Here is a 15,202-nt window from a genome sequence, read left to right on the forward strand (position 1 = left end):
TGAATCTATTTCCGGACAGTTTGAGACCATTGTTTCTTGTCTGATTCTCATTCAATGTAAAAATTTGGTCACTTTTGATGTTGTCAATTCCCTTTAGAATTTTAAAGACCTGTATCAAGTCACCTCTGAGTCTACGCTTTTTTAGGGAAAACAGATTCATGTTTTAGTCGATTTTCGTATGATTTATTTTTGATATTTGGAATCAGTTTTGTGGCTCGCCGTTGTACTCTTTCCAATCTGTCAATGTCTTTAATGAGATTCGGTGACCATACGGAAACAGCATATTCCAAATGTGGACGAACTAACGATTTATATAGCTTGTTAATGAGTGATGGACTTTTGAAATCAAAAGATCGCGCAATCAGTCCTAGAATCTTATTTGCTTTCTCAGAGGCTGAAATACACTGCTTGGATGATTTGAGGTCGTTACTGATAATTACGCCGAGATCTTTTTCACTATCCACTTTTGTTAACGAATTTCCAAATAACTTGTAATCGTACTTACTGTTATTTTTACCTATGTGCATTACCTTGCATTTACTTGTGTTAAATTTCATTAGCCACTTTTCAGACCATTGCTGTAATTTATCTAAATCTTCTTGAATATCTAATTGGTTTGAGTGATCATTTGCCACTCCGCACAGTTTTGTATCATCAGCAAATTTGGAAACAGTAGATTTTAGTCCATGGTCTATATCATTTATATATACTATGAATAGAAGTGGCCCAAGAACGGAACCCTGAGGAACTCCACTTGCAACACTTTTCCATCCAGAAGTTTGTCCATTTAAAACAACTCTCTGTTTTCGATCATTCAACCAATTACTAGTCCAACCTAATAGGCTACCACTTATTCCATGCAAAGCTATTTTAGTAAGTAGTCTTTCGTGTGGGACGGTATCAAAAGCTTTTGCAAAGTCTAGATATATTAAATCTATATTGTTTCTTTTGTCATAATTCGAGATAACTGTGTTGTAGAATTCGAGTAAGTTAGTCACGCAAGAACGTTTCCGTCTGAAACCATGTTGGCTATCATTTATCAAACGGTTACTTTCTAAATGATGTTCGATAGCATCTCTGATGATAGTTTCCATTATTTTTCCTACGATTGAAGTCAAACTTATAGGCCTATAGTTATTTGGTTTCTTTTTGTCACCTTTTTTGAATATGGGAGTAACGTTAGCTAGCTTCCATTCTCTTGGGACATCTCCGGATATGATGGATTTCTTGAAAATAATTTCTAATGGAACAATCTCATTTTTCATTTCCTTTAAGATTCTTGGATGCCAACCGTCAGGCCCTGGTGTTTTATTAACTTTGAGTTTGTCTATACACCTTTTAATTTTTTCTTTTGTTATATTTACCGTACCGAGTAAGTTTACCCTAGACTTTTCACAGGTTTCAGTTTGGAATTCACCTTGAGGTGTTTCGTTTACGAATACCGAGCTAAAATAATTGTTTAAGATATTACACATTCCTTCATTTGAATATTCAAGTTGACCGTCAGCAGATAATAGTGGACCAATGTGATTCCGAACAACCTTTTTATCTCTAATGTAACTATAGAATTCTTTGGGATTCTCTTTGGATTTCTCAGCGATGTTCATTTCGTATTGTCGTTTTTTTTTTTCTTATTGTCTTTTTTAAATCTCTCTGTATTGATACATAACTTTCATAGTCATTAGATACACCCGAGCACTTATATTTCTTATAAGCCTGTCTCTTTTTAGCAATACTTTTTTCAGTTTCTTTGTCGAGCCACTTTGGGCGAGCCTGATTTGGGGGACGTCTGTCCTTAAAAGGAATGTAAGTTTGAATCATCTTAGTGAGCGTATTTTGAAATATTTCCCACATCTGATCTACAGGTCTTTCGTTTAATTTTGCCTCCCAATCTGTAAGCTGAAGCTCCTGACGTAGTTCTATGAACTGAGCTTTACTGAAATCGGGTATTTTAGACGGTATATGCCCTCATAACCCCCCTTTCGACTGTACATAGCCCTTGCTGGTCTAAAAACTTGTGCAGTCGACTGGTGGGGGAGGGAACCACCCTCCCGGGCCTTCGCGCATCTGCGGACCCGGCATAGCTGAATAACAATCCCCGGCGACCGAGCCAATCCTGACGCTACCGATAGACACACGGGCACCAGCCCACGTTGCCGCTTTCCCTTAACCGCCGCCAACCACACAATAAGAGAGCGTAGACCGCACCTTTATAACACCCCCCCTCCCCATACCCATTTTTTTGCTCCCTTCTTTTACACTGATCCACACACACAACCAACAAATAAACACTCACACACTCACAAGCCCAGTGCGCCTCGGCGCAATGGGCCGTATATAAGAGAGAACCGGCCTTCGGCCACCCAACCCAAACGGAATGTCATCTGGAAACTCTTAAGTCAACTGGAAATTCCAATACAAAAACTACATACGAACGGCCACCAACACACCGCTATCGCAGATGACAAGACTATTGAAGAGATTGCCAAGAAAACAACCAAGAACATCTTCGCCAAGGAAGGACTTGATATAATAGACCCCGCGGAACTGAACGCGAAACGGACACTCATCATCAGGCAAGTGGACGAACACATTCACAACGAAGAACCAGAAGACATCAAGGCGGAACTGGAAAGGTTAAACCCATACATGAAAGTAACCAGTATAATCAAGCTCCTCAACACCAAGACCATAATAAAAGCCAAGCTAGAAACTTCAACGATGGTCAAACGAAGCCTAGAACACGGAATCCTCATGTTTAGCCAATCTTTCCCCCCACATACACTTAACCAAGAGACCTACATACACTTACCTCAATGTACACGCTGCTATTCATACGACCATACACTCAAGACAATGCACACAACCAGCCACCTACACTATCTGCTCCAGCTGCTGCTCAAGAGAACACCGTATTAACAACTGTCACAATGCCATTAAGAAGTGTATCTCATGTGGACAGAATCACCCAACATACGCTGCCAGATGCCCAACTAGGAAAAATCTCATCAAGAAAAAAATCCAAGAAAGCAGAGAGCAGAACACTACCACACACCCAAACATGACATATGCTAAAGCAGCCACAAGAACAGCCGCTCAACCAACCTACACACCGACACCCAACCCAACAACTCTAAAACACCTGACAATCATAAACACTGCTATTATACACGCCAACATTACAGAAGCAGCAACACCAGGAACATATCAGAACACCCTAAACGAAATATACAAACTAAACGGACTCCCTACAGTACTAATTCCACCTTCAGTCATCAACCCCACAGCTATACTGAACATGATTAACACCCCCAACACCCCCCCCCCAGCCACAACCGGAAGACATGGAGACAGAAGAACAGAGGAACAAAAGACCACACAACATTGAACAAACAACAGAAACCGCTCAACCCACGAAGACAGAAACACAACACAGAAACATTACAAATAATAACATCTAACCAAGACATGACAGACAAAATAATACACGATAACGTACACACACTACTCCAAAACGGCAAAATCAAATACATCTACACCAAAGACATGCCTGAAGAGACCATAGAAACAATGATTGAACAAGGACTAATTGACCTGACTAAATCACCGATACAAAGACTAACAGAAACCAAATACAAGAGAACAAAACAAGGATACTACGACATACGCAAACACAAACCAACAGATACACCACAATGGACTGTCAACTGCCAATAAACCGAACACACATGAACACAATACACATTCTACAACACAACGTAAGATCCTGGAATATACCTAGACGACACGAACTAAGTAACCACTACACAACACACACACCGGACATCATATTACTCAATTCAATAGGTAAACACACAGTTAAACTATTCAACTACAACACACACACAAAAAACACATACAACGAAGATAACGCAGGAATAGCCATAGCAATTAAACAAAACATCAAATACAAACTATTAGACGACTTCGACGAAGACATACTAGCTATAGAAATAAACACAAAGGACCCATAGTCATAGGCACATTATACCTCCCACCACGCAGACCATTCCTACCAACACAAGACATATTAAAAATCACACAGAAACCACAACCAACATACATAATAGGAGACTACAACGCAAAACATAAAACACTAAAACACAACTACAACAACCAAGAAGGAAAACATATACACCAACTAATAATACAAAATCACCTCACCTTCCTAGGTCCAGACTTCCCTACATGCATCTCAAACAACGGAACAAGTAACCCAGACATGATTTTCACAAACAGACACCACCACCTCACATACAGAATACACCCAGGAGACATAACTTCATCAGACCACATTCCACTTCACTTCACACTATCCACCACAGCGATCACTATTCCTACACAACCCAGACTACTTTACAAAGACGCTGACTGGAAAAAATTCAAAACAGTACTGGAAACAACAACAGAAGAATACAACACCACAGAAACACAAACCAACACACACACACAAACAAAAGACACAAAATACATAGACGACAAAATAGACGACTGGTACAAACTGATAAACAACGCAATCACTCAATGCATACCAACAACACACTACAAACAATTACCCACACCCAGAACATCCAAAGCACTAAAACAACTAATATGGAAAGCAAACACTATAAAAAACAAAGCCTTAATAGAAAACAACTGGACTCAACACACGACACAAACAATAAGACAACTACAATTTCAAATACTAGAAGAATCCAAAAGAAACTACGAAGACACATGGAACAAAATAATAGCAAATATCAAATTCAACCCCAAAAAACCACAAGACTTCTGGCATACAATAAAAAGACTACTTGGATCTAACACCAACACTTTGCCCTACATTACACACAACAGCGTAAAACTACACGACGATAAAGACAAAGAAAATGCATTTAGACAAGTATGGCAAAAGATATTCCAAATCACACCAGAGGAGAACACACAATTTGACACAAACCATGAAACAAAAATACTTACATACATAACACAACAATACCAACGAACACAACCTTACACAAACATAGAGTTAAACAGACTAGACACTGACACCTACATCGGACAACCCATACAACCAGAAGACGTTAAAAACATAATAAAACACACTAGAAACAAAGCACCAGGACAATCAGGCATCACAAAACAAATACTAGCACACACACCTAAAACAACAATACAACTACTCACAAACATATTGTGAGAATAAACACCTTGTGAGATCGAAACCTTTATTGGTACTACGTTTCGCTTTTTACAGCAACATCTCCAGCAGGCCGCTGTCTGACATCGAAACTGAAGTGCTCAGCTTGGGACTTAAATTCGCCACCGGCATCCCGAAACCTAACCAGAACATCGACCTCGTCACGAAGAACTACAGGTACAAAGACAGCGAATTCCAGCAGGGCTACATACAAGGACTACTAACCTCGGCACTTTGCGACCCTCCCAATCCTACTTTACCCAAGAGATATTTTCGAGCGTTGGAGGCACTCGCCAAGGACCCCGCCGTCAGGATCACCACCGCGGACAAAGGTGGAGGAGTGGTGGTGATGGACGCATCGTCCTACCTACATAAGATGACTGACCTCCTCAGCGATGAAAATACTTACACCAAAGTCACCCAGGCGAAAGTGGACGTCGAGACAAATAACTTCCTTAAGGCAGCCAGGAGGATTCTTAGGAAATCAGAAACTGGTAAGTGTTTACTTCACCTCCTGCCAAACCTCCCACGTCCAGCCACCCTGTATGGGCTCCCAAAAACCCACAAGCCCAATATACCCATGAGACCAATTACATCAGGGATCGGGAGTGCGCCACACAAACTGGCAGGTGCGCTGGCCAAACATTTGTCTCGCCTTTTGGGTACCATCAGCGGTGCTCATTTGAAACACTCAGGGGACCTATTGAATAGAATTAAGGACGTTCCTGTTCGCAACAAAAAGCTGGCCAGCCTGGATGTGACCTCGTTATTCACACGTGTCCCGACCCTTAAAGCGATTGACCTCCTTAGGGCTAAAATCACTAGTTCCCACACTGACCTCCCTATTCCCCCCAATGACTTTGTGGATTTAGTACAGCTTTGTGTCCAATTTAATTATTTCAAATTCCAGGACCAGTACTTTCACCAAAGGTTTGGCATGGCCATGGGCTCTCCTTTGAGCGCTGTCCTTGCCAACCTGTTCATGGAATTTTTAGAAGCAGGGCCTTTCTCAGATATCGTTCCTGGCAACGTAGTATGGCTTCGCTATGTGGATGACATACTACTAATTTCCCCCAGACGGTTTGACATCCCCAAACTCCAAGCGGCTCTGAACGAGGTTGAGCCATCCATCCAGTTCACCTTGGAGGAAGAAATCAACGATTCCCTTCCATTTTTGGATACCCTTATTATCAAACATGATAATTTTTTAAAATTTACAGTCTACAGGAAACCAACCAATAAGGACGATTTGACTCACTTCCTATCCCACCATGACCTCAGTATTAAAAAAGGTGTAGTCATAGGTTTCTACCTCAGAGCTCTCAGAATATGTAGCCCTGAATTCTTAGAGGACGAGTTTAGGCACATAAAGGAGGTTTTTCATAAATTAAAATATCCTGAGTGCATCATCCACCAGTGTAAGAAAAAAGAAAAAGGCACTCAAAATAATGGAAGGGCGGGAACCAACAAAAGATCCAGCTAGGAGGCTTATCCTTCCAGCCAGCAGCGTCACCGCCACCCTCACCCGGACACTTGGGCGTTGCAACATTCAGGTAGTGGGCCAGTCCAGCAGAACTATCAAAGAGCTCTCAAGAAGGAGTGACAGCCAGGACGAGATGTGGGGAAAAAACGCTGGTGTCTACCGCATACCCTGTGCTGGATGTGATAAAGTATACATCGGCGAGACCTCCCGTGACCTGAAGACCCGGATCCGGGAGCATCGCTACGATTCCCGGAACAACATCACCACCAACGCCTGTGTTATCCACCGGAACACCAACGACCACCTGATGGATTGGGATAACGCAGAACTTCTGTTTAGTGAACCAGACAGGGTGAGGAGAAAATGCCTCGAAGCGGCCGCCATTCAAAGCTTCAAAACCATTGAGCAGAACAGAGGCATGTTTAACATCGCCCCTCCTATCATCCATCTGTTACCCGCATTAAATAAATGTATGAAATGTCCCCCTTAGTCCACTTCAACAAACTGTCCGAAATGTCCTCCTTTGTCTCCACCAAGTCCCACCCGTCCCCCTCCTCCCCCTCCACCTACCACCCACCCCGTCCTGATAACCACTCCCAGTTCCTTCCCTGTTGGCTTATATGTGCTCTGAGTGTGTGTCATGTCTGTACTTGAAAAAGCTGTGACAAGCGAAACGTAGTACCAATAAAGGTTTCGATCTCACAAGGTGTTTATTCTCACAGTCTTGTCGGCTTTTGCCATTGTGATTCATCTTGTCACAAACATATTCAATGAAACACTCAGCCTAGGATACTTCCCACAAAAATTCAAAAACTCTATCATCACATTTATACCAAAACAAAACAAAGGCAACAAACAAATACAAAATTACAGACCCATATCACTTTTAGAAACACCAGGCAAAATATTCGAAAGACTAATTACAAATAGACTAATGGCACACTTACACGAACACGACATGCTCAACCCACACCAACACGGATTCACACCTGGCAAAGGAACACACACAGCACTCGCCATTTTATACGAACAACCAAGCATGCAACATCATATCACGAGACATATCTAAGGCCTTCGACAAAGTTTGGCATGAAGGCCTTAAATACAAAATCCTACAAACACACCTCCCAGATACCATTACAAAAACACTGTGCAGCTTCCTTGATAACAGAACCGCTAAAATAAAAATAAACACATACATAGGACCAGCCTTCCCACTCCGCAGCGGAGTACCACAAGGAAGCGTACTATCTCCAACACTCTTTAACTTATACACATCAGATATACCACCACCTTCACACGGAAGCTACACAATACAATACACAGACGACGTTACACAAATCATCACATACCCAAACACTACAGCAAAACAAATGCTTGCCAGGAAAACAGAACATGAAATTAACAAACTAAACACATACGAAAAACAATGGAAACTCTCCACAAACACTAACAAATTCCAACTCCTTCCCATTTCATCACGCCAACCACCTCCAATAAAGATAAACAACACCATTATACCATACAACAGACAAGCACACATCCTAGGCCTCACCATAAGTTCACAAGGCATACACCGACACGTCACAAACAGAATACAAACAACAAACACTACACTAAATAGACTAAGACGTTTCAGGGGACTAACCACAAAGACGCAAATAAAACTATACAAAACACTAGCACGACCACAATTAGAATACCCCCCAATAATCACAATCACAAGTACACCCACAAACATAAACAAAATGCAAAAATTACAAAATAAAGCAATAAGAATACTAATACACATACCACCATACCTAGAAACAACGGAACAATTACACAAAACAACAAATCTAGAACAAATACACGCCAGACTAATACGACTAAGCAGCAACACTTGGAACAAAATTCTCACTGACGACATATTACCTTCACCCCCACCCCCCTCCAAAAAATCAAAAGACCATCAATACTAGCCACGCTTGAAAACCATACTTGGCTAATCCCCCAACCTTTCCGCCATCACCCACTAGCTAATTAACAATACATACATACGTATGTAAATGCATTAAAAAAAAATAATAATAAATAAATAAATAAATAGATTATATAAAAAATAAAAACAATAAACAGGAAGGATACGTGAGAACATTAGAGTCAATATACGCAATAGCAGTCGTAAGGCACAAAAGCTTCATAAATTCACACTTATCCTTCAAAAAAAAAAAAAAAAAAAAAAAAATCATATATATGTACAAATAAATTGAAAGCAGGTGTGACACATCTCAATTCTAACTTATATTAGAATAACTTAGATAAATATTCAAGGCCTAAAGCCATCATATTTTCACACCTGCTCTCAACTCATTAAATATTCATTATCAATTGCACAAAATGGAGGTAACACTCATCAGTAAATTCAACCTATAACGACACAGCTGAATAAATCACAACTAACCCTAAAGTAGAAATTATAATGAAATACAATAACATGAGTGCTCCCTCCATAATATTATTACTATTATATTATTTTTATCAATATAATTAGCTAGTTAGGGAACAATTATTTATGAGCATAGATAGGATGTCCGACACCACATACACAATTTACCATGCCCCACACTATTACACTTACTCTTCTTTCACTTTCTCAACTTTACCTTCCTCTATCTCCCCCTCCCCCCCCTTGCTCCCACACACTCTTACTTAACTGTCTTAAATTATTATTATTATTATGCTCATTCACGACACACTCGTTGCCCAACCGTCGTAGAAGAAAGACGTCGCTCCTCAAACAAAAAGTTTACCATCAAGAAGAAATTCCGGTACCCGAGATAATTCTCGCTCTCTTGAGAACTCGCTCTGCCGATGACCTATGTCCCCTTAACTCTGCTGTAGATGATCATTGCCCATGCGGTCTTAAAACTTGATTATTCTACAGTAGAGGGGGAAACCTCCCTCCCGATATCGTGCTTCTCCAGCACAATCGGCATAGACGCGTGCGTGCTTGGCCAGTATCGCCAGAGATAGGTCTGTCCCCCCCCCCCACTCTCCCGTATCGAGCATCACCTCCCACGAAGAGATTTCAACCCAGTTTTTTACGGCTCGCGCAATGTCAGTGTATACCCACGTATTATATTCTTTCCGCTAACCCATTCAACTAACCCCATCGCCCCCGTCACCCATCATACAACAATCGCTTGACAATCACCACCCATTTACCCAACACGTATTACAAAAACAAAAAAACACTAGGACACAAGGACGCTTAACCCATTGCGCTCGGCGCAATGGGTCGAGTAAGGATCCGGGACTCGCGTTCCAACAAAACCAACCGACAATCACGAACCAAGGAATTATGGGACACTCTAGCCACACACAACATACATACATAAACTCATCCCCCAACACAACGCATTTCTTCTCCTTACAGACGACACAACCACCGAAACACTATGCCAGAAACAAACTAAGGAACAATTTTCAAACAATGGATTTGACATTCAAGACCCACCAGAGCTTAACGCAAACAGGACACTCGTAATCACACAAGTTGACCCACATGTAACGAACCACACACAACAAGAAATCAAAGCAGAAATTGAGAGACTTAACATAAACACTGCAGTCACTGAAGTCATCACACTCCCACGCACACAAACAATCATAAAGATCAGATTCGAAACTACACAAATGGTGAAAGACTGCCTACAGAAAGGAATCAAGATGTTCTGCCAATCCTTCCCCACACATGCACTTAGGAAAGACACATACACATACATCCCACAATGTAACAACTGTTTTTCACTCGACCACACGCGCAAACACTGCCCACACCCATTCCCATACATGGCCTGCTGGAACTGTGGATCAATGGAACACAGAAGGAACGACTGCCACTGTGCAATACCCAAGTGCCTCCTCTGCCAGGGAGACCACCCAGCTATTGCAATGCGGTGCCCCAAGAAAAAGGAAAAGATAAAGGAAATCAACAAACAAACAAATCAACAAACACACACCAATACACAAACATACGCCTCTGCCACCAAGTCAAAACCCGCACTCCTCCCTACACCAACAACCACAACCTCAACACTTCAACACATGACAACAGTGAACACAGGCATCACAATAGCTACACTTATGGAAGCAGTAGAACCTGGCTCTTTCCAAAACACACTCAACGCCATATACCAAGCAAACGGTCTCCCTACAGTCATAATCCCTCCACAAGCCATCAACACAACCCTACTAGCAAAGGCATTTAAAGACCAAACACAACACATCACAACACCTAACGACACACAAATCACAGAACCCATGGAGGCAACAGAACAAACACTAAAAAGACCTGCATCACCCACCGAAGAAACCAATCCCCCACAAAAACAAAGACCAACCAGCCAAAAGCACACCAACCTGGGACTTCAAATTGTAGCACCAGTAACAGCAGATATACCAGCAGACCCCACACATGACACTCTAAAAACACTCATCAACAACCAAAAACTGAAAATAATATACACATCACCACAAGATGAAAAAGACATAATAGAGAAAATAGCCAACAACACAATCAACCTAACCAAATACCACATACAGATAGTAAACGAAAAGAAATTCAAGAATCTCAAACAAGGATACTTCGACCTCCACAACAAGAACACAGAACACGAACCACACTGGACACACAACGCCGAATAAACAACAACTACACGCTTCTACCTCAACATCATGGACCAAATACACATCATTCAACACAACATAATAAAGTGGACATTCGACAGAAGAAACGAACTCTGTAACATATACAACATAACAACACCAGACATAATACTTTTAAACTCGATAGGTACACCTGACAGACTAAAAATACACAATTACACAGTACACCGACGAAACGACTCTAATCAAGCACAAGCAGGCATAGCAATAGCCATTAAACATAACATTAAACACAAAATACTAGACGACTTTCAAGACGAAATACTAGCAGTCAAAATTGACACAAACCAAGGACCCATAATAATAGCAACCTTATACTTACCCCCCTAAAGATGACACACAAAGACTAATAAGAAAAAGACTACCTGTATACATATTAGGAGACATGAACGCCAAACATAACACTCTAGGAAACAACAGCGCGAATACCACAGGAAGACAGATAGCACAACTAATACAGAGAGGACACTTAGCACACTTAGGGCCAGACTTCCCCACCTGCATCACACACAACGGACAAGGAACACCAGACATAATACTAACAAACAGACATCATCACTTAAACTACAGAATCACACCAGGACAACTAACTACATCAGACCACATCCCAATACATCTAACACTGGCAACAAAACCCATAATAATACCTACACCAGAGAAATACGCATTCCACAAAGCAGACTGGATAGGATTCAAGAACACACTAGACATAGAAAGAACAAAATACGACAGACAGAGACAGAGAACAACACGAAATAAACAATACATTGACGACAAACTCAACACATGGTACACTATGATACAACAAGCCATGGACAAACACATTCCCAAAACAAAACATCAAATTCTACCACACCCAAGACAATCAGATACATTAAAACTACTACAATGGCAATATCAGCAGCTACAAACACAAGCACACATTACCGGCACATGGACACAAGCAAAACAAGCACTACGCGACATCCAAAATCAACTACTAGAAGAAAACAAACAAATATACGACGAACAATGAAATACGAAAGATAAACCTACAATACAATGACACCCAATAATTCTGGACACAAATTAAACGACTAACAGGAACACCTACTACCACCACCCCTTACATCATACACAATAACCACAAGATACACAAGGACAAAGAAAAAGAACACATATTCAGACAACACTGGAGAAAGATATTCAGAATCACACCAGCAGAAAACGCAACATTTGACATGGAACACGAAAGAACAATCACAACACAAGTACAAGAAATACAAGATGACATTGCCCCTCTCAATTTAGCTGACATGAGACGACTCGACCCAGACAACACACTCACAAAACCCTTTACACTAGATAACGTCAAACAGATAATAAAGAACTTCAAAAACAAGACACCTGGACAAACAAAAATAAACAAAATAACACTAACTAACATCCCGGACTCAACATTACAATTACTCACAGAAATCTTTAATGAAACATTCAGCATGGGATACTTCCCCGACATATTCAAAACAGCTACACTAACATTCATACCCAAACACGGAAAAAACATCACAGACATAAACAATTACAGACCTATATCACTACTCGAAGTCCCAGGAAAAATACTTGAAAAACTCCTACTACAAAGACTACTCAAACACTTACACAATAACAACCTAACAAACGAAAACCAACATGGATTCACAAGAGGAGGAGGGACACACACAGCCACAGCCACACTGTACGAAACAATACCCATAAGTCAACGACACAAACACGGATGTAACATAGTATCACGAGACATAACAAAAGCATTTGACAAAATATGGCACACAGGACTTAAATACAAAATACACCAAACACACCTCCCAGACATACTAACAAGGACACTCTGCAATTACCTCGACAACAGACAAGCACATATACGAATACACCAGTATACAGGAAAACCCTTCAACATATACAGTGGAGTCCCCCAAGGAAGTATCCTTTCACCAACACTATTCAACCTCTACACACACGACACCCCCAACCCGACACACGGAGTCACACACGTACAATTTGCAGATGACCTGACACAAATAATCACATACCCAAGTAAAAAAGGCAAAAACATGTTAGCACTAAAAACAAGCAGAACAATAGAGACCATAAACACATATGAACAACAATGGAAAATACAAACACAACAAAATTCTAACTTCTAAACATATCAACACAGAAACCAGCAGAAATATGGACAGGAGACACACATATACGCAAACAAAGAAACATAAAAATACTAGGATTAACACTTGGAAACAGAGGTCTACAAACACACACAAACAACAGAAAAATACAAGCAGAAAAAACATTACAGACACTAAGACGATTCAGAAACCTTGACACCAAACTACTATTAAGACTATACAAAGTACTTGTACGACCTCAACTAGAATACATACCAATAACAACAATCACATTAAAACCAAGTCAACTCCAAAAACTACAGTCAATACAAAACAAAGCACTGCGATTCGCCACACACTCCATACCCCCATACCTTAACACAGTAGAAGAACTACACATACAACATAAACTCGAACCACTTAACACAAGTCTTCATAGACTAGCTTACAGAACATGGAACAGACTTACAATAACAAACCCAGAAATAGTACAAAACAGCGAAGACATAGACATAGAAGACGGACACGATCACAACTGGTGGCCTAGAGTGTCCCCTATCATAAACGGCCCTCCACCCGAACCTAAATACATACTTTAAACACAAATAAACATAAAAATACATCACTATCCTTCATTGTTCTACTAACCATACTAACCCAACTAACAATATAACTACTATTATCACTAACATTATTACTATTGTTATTAAAAATGATAACACGTGCGAAATAAATCACACGTGATATCATACAATCAATGAGTATGGTAATAGGAGTCACTACCCTCCCCCAACATTGTAAATGCAAAATAGACCATAAAAAATAATTAGCCGTCATCCCAATGGAAAAAATAAATCATACTCATTGAAGAGAAAAAAAAAATGCATACATGTAGAAATTAAGACCGCCCCCCCACCAATAACGCAAATAAAAAGAAAAACAAATAATATAAAAATATACATATATACCCCCTTAGAATTGTTGTCAAAAACCTATATTAGGTAAAAAATAGTCGTATACATTTTTAGGAGAAAAAAAAAATAATCTACATTAACGTCAAAACTAACAAAATTAACAGCCAATAACAATCAAAAAGACAACTGAAGAAGAACAGACGACCCGATCCTGCGGAAGATGGTCCAGCCTCCAACCAACATTAAGAACAACTTGGCATAACTACACTGAAAAAAAAAAAAATATATATATATATATATATATATAATTATATATATATATATAATTATGTATGACCAAAGTAGCAAATGGGTCTGCCCCACATCTATTATAACTAACTTCCTTCCATTTCCTCCTTTACTCTTTTACACATACACACCCTCCCCCCTCTCCAACCTCTTACCTATCTTGTCTGTAAGTATGCTCCACTGGTTAGAGAGAGGCTTAGAGAGAAAGAGAAAAGACGCCACCCTGAACGGACGCAGACGCTCCTCAAGATTCTCCAAGCAACTACTATACCGTTACCCGAGCCAAGGCAAATTTCTTCTTGTCCCTCGCTCTGACGGACGTATGCCCTTATAACCCCCCTTTCGACTGAGCATAGCCCTTGCTGGTCTGAAAACTTGCTCAGTCGACTGGTGGGGAAGGGAAACCCCCTCCCTGTCTCCCGCTACTACAGCGGAACAGGCA

This window comes from Oratosquilla oratoria, chromosome 40 (genome assembly GCF_046742065.1).
Source record: "Oratosquilla oratoria isolate Oo_2021 chromosome 40, ASM4674206v1, whole genome shotgun sequence".
Taxonomy (NCBI): Eukaryota; Metazoa; Arthropoda; class Malacostraca; order Stomatopoda; family Squillidae; genus Oratosquilla; species Oratosquilla oratoria.